At 35.0% G+C, this 3,179-nt stretch overlaps 1 long non-coding RNA gene across 1 annotated transcript; it reads right to left on the reverse strand.

Annotated features, from left to right (window-relative positions):
- Positions 1–947: 947 nt before the first annotated feature.
- LOC120442360 lies at positions 948–2,256 on the reverse strand. The gene is made up of 4 exons (XR_005614677.1): positions 2,208–2,256; positions 1,910–2,133; positions 1,415–1,813; positions 948–1,301 (listed from the first exon to the last, which is right to left on the reverse strand). It is a non-coding gene; the product is annotated as an uncharacterized LOC120442360 (long non-coding RNA).
- Between the last annotated feature and the right edge of the window lie 923 nt (positions 2,257–3,179).

Below are 3,179 nucleotides of genomic sequence, written 5' to 3' on the forward strand. Positions count from 1 at the left end.
AACACTGGCTTGAGACTATGTTAATTTTGGAAAAGTAACCTTTTAACACTGCGTTGAATAAAGATTAACTCTGAAAAGTGTGAATTTCAGCTCTGGCTTGGATGCTAATAACATTTACCACAAATCTTTGTAAAACTGGCTGTGAAAAGTTGAATTTGTTTTATTATTTTTTTCAAAATACTAGCTGTCTGGCAGCTTTTATAATCAGAATTATGATCTGAATGCACCGTTGTGCCTAACACGGTTTGCTTTTACAAGATGAGCTATAAATTCTGTAGAGGCTCCTCTTGTTTATGTGTTTATTTATTCATTTCTATCATTGTTATATGAGTTATTACATATTATGGTATGTACAACAATGTCTAGGCTAACAGTCTGTATCACTAGCTGCTGTACCTGTAAACATCAACCACAAATATGAAAATATACAGATACATAAATCAATCTTGTAGTGTGAGTGTCTGTGAGTGTGACTTTGTCATGAGATGTGCTTGATAATGATGGTGGGAAGCTGCACTAACGCTCCAATAATGTGGCATCAAGTACACAGTAAAAAAAACAAGTGTCAATTTTACACTTAGAGAGTTGATTTTAACTCTGCTTCAGATAACATTTGGTCCCACTCAAAATTAGAGTTAAATTTACTCTATGACCAGTGTTAACTTTTCAGTGTTAATTGTACTCAATTTAGTGTCAAAATTAACAACAAAATGTGTAAAAATATTTAACACTGAGGGTTATTCACACTGTTCAGAGTAATTTGATTACACTTTATAGAGCTATTTTTACTCCAAATTTAGTTTAATAATAACACTCTGATGTGTAATAATATATCCTTTTTATTTCTCTGTAGTGTTATTTTTTCATATTCATCTTATGATGCTATATTACTAAATAACTGTGATCTATCCTATATTATGGAAATAACAACAAACATACAGGTTAAAGTAACAGCATTTATTATGTTTCTCATTTCAGTGTCATTTAATTAACGTAACAAGCCCTTACAATTCACATTAGCATACAGTTCTATGATGCTCACTAGAGAAAGCAATATGGCGTTTCCCCAATGTCATAGTTGTTTGCAGAAAAGTGAAAAAAGTTGGACAGCGATGAACTGTATGATGTACCAAAGACATAATGGGCCCTAAAGAGTTCATCACTACTGAACCTGTCGCTTTACATGGAAGTGCATGCTTGTCAATCACAATGAAGGTGTGAATGCTGCTTCTTGTGGATCCCCAAGCAAGAAGGTAGGGCTGACTGCTGTTGTCTAGATACTGCTATACACTGGTTCCAGCCTACAACAACACATTAAACAACAGTATTAAGTGACTATCCTCTGACAGTAGATTAGCTCACCTCACTGTCCATGAAAATAGAGGTGATGGAATGTATATTTTAAACAACATACCTTTGGGAATTTGATGAGGTTATCGACAGCTTGAGATGCAGACATCTTTCCTGGTCTCTTTCACCCTTGTGCAAATGGTGGTAGCAGATGTAGCTGCAGCAAGATAGTAGACATGTCACTGTCCTAGCCTACAGACGAATAAACAAAAAATTATTTCAAAAATACATTCAATTGACAGAATTACCTATATAACCAACAATGGCAAATAAAATGAGTCACAATCATACCATTCTCAACTTCAGTACCTGACTCAGCATTGCACATTAACTCCAAGAGCTCTGAGGTGGAGACAAGTCCATGACTTTCCTTTACAACCTTTGCTTTGAGATTGATGGGCCACCTCTCCAAGGATTTGCTGGCAGTGACCTCACAAAACAGGAGTCGGAAATCTTGTTCTATCTGTAATGCAAAAATACAGAACATAGCGAGGTGTAATCATTGACACTACAAGCTCCATTGAATATTTCAGTGATTCAACAAATGAAGATGTCTTACCAGTCCTGGTGTGTCCAGAAACCGCATCAGGCCTATGAAGACATCTGCTGCATTCTTTTCATCGTTGACCATTGAATGCCGATAAATGAAGGTAGCTTTCATCTTTTTACGGATGTCTTCATCAGCAGAGTGTCTCAAAAGAGCAATAGCTGCTCTTACATCCTCATCTGATAACACTGTCTGAGTGGTGAGTGGTCTGGATCGACCATGGCCTGGCCCACCAACTTAAGAAAAAACAATTTGATTGAATCCTGCCTACAAATTACATCAGTATCATTTAAATGATAAGTGAACTTACTTTTGGGAGATTTGCAAACTGAGACGCTTCTTTCCTCCGCAGCTTTTCTTTGCATGGTGGTTGAAGACCATTCAAGGTATCCTGAACCGCTCTCTGGATCGTAGTAATGTTCCTATGTAATTAAATAAATGCAGAAGGACTATGTTATCAACATTTCTGAGGGCAATTATGTATTTAATGTTGAAAAGTCCCCTTTACTTACATATCCATGTTGTGAATATGGGTCTTCCAGATATGGAGACAGAGCAACAATCCCCTGCGCATACATCACTCTTACACTTTTAGGGGGAGATGTCTTAATGTATAAATTCAATAATTGGCATTGAACATCACAATTAAAAATAATACAATGTTAAAAATGTTTCTTTATATCCTACATTTTTTATTCTTACCCATGTGTTTCTGTCATCTCAACCTCAAGTATGTTTCTCATCCGTCTTCTGGTTGCATCTCTCAGAGATTTGGTTTTTGCATACTCTTAAACCTTTCTATAAAATAGAAACATTACTTAATATTACTTAACATATCATTAACATTGCTATCAGTTAATTTATACAAAATACATATTTCTTACTAAATAATGAGCAAAACTCTAAATTGGTGTATGCCTTTGGCATTTCCTTAAAATAATATAGACCAGTAAAGTTAACTTTATGGTAATGTTACCCACTTTTTCTGAAAGTACGTTCGCTTATGTAAGCTAATTAGCGATTATTAGCTTACTAATAAAAGCTAATTTAGTTGTTCAAACTGTACCATTAGACATGTGACAATGATATTATTTAGACAGCATTCAGAAGAAATACATAGTTAAAATGTTTTAGGTTCATATTAACTCAGTGAGAAGATAACGAACATCTGAACTTTTAGCAACTGCTAGCATGTAGCTACTGGACAATATCATTAAACCTATGGGTAAATGCTGCTAACATGTCCTCACTCTACATCAGTGTAACTATAAAGAGCTATTTA

The sequence above is a fragment of the Oreochromis aureus genome, linkage group 10 (assembly GCF_013358895.1).
Source record: "Oreochromis aureus strain Israel breed Guangdong linkage group 10, ZZ_aureus, whole genome shotgun sequence".
NCBI classification, from domain to species: domain Eukaryota; kingdom Metazoa; phylum Chordata; class Actinopteri; order Cichliformes; family Cichlidae; genus Oreochromis; species Oreochromis aureus.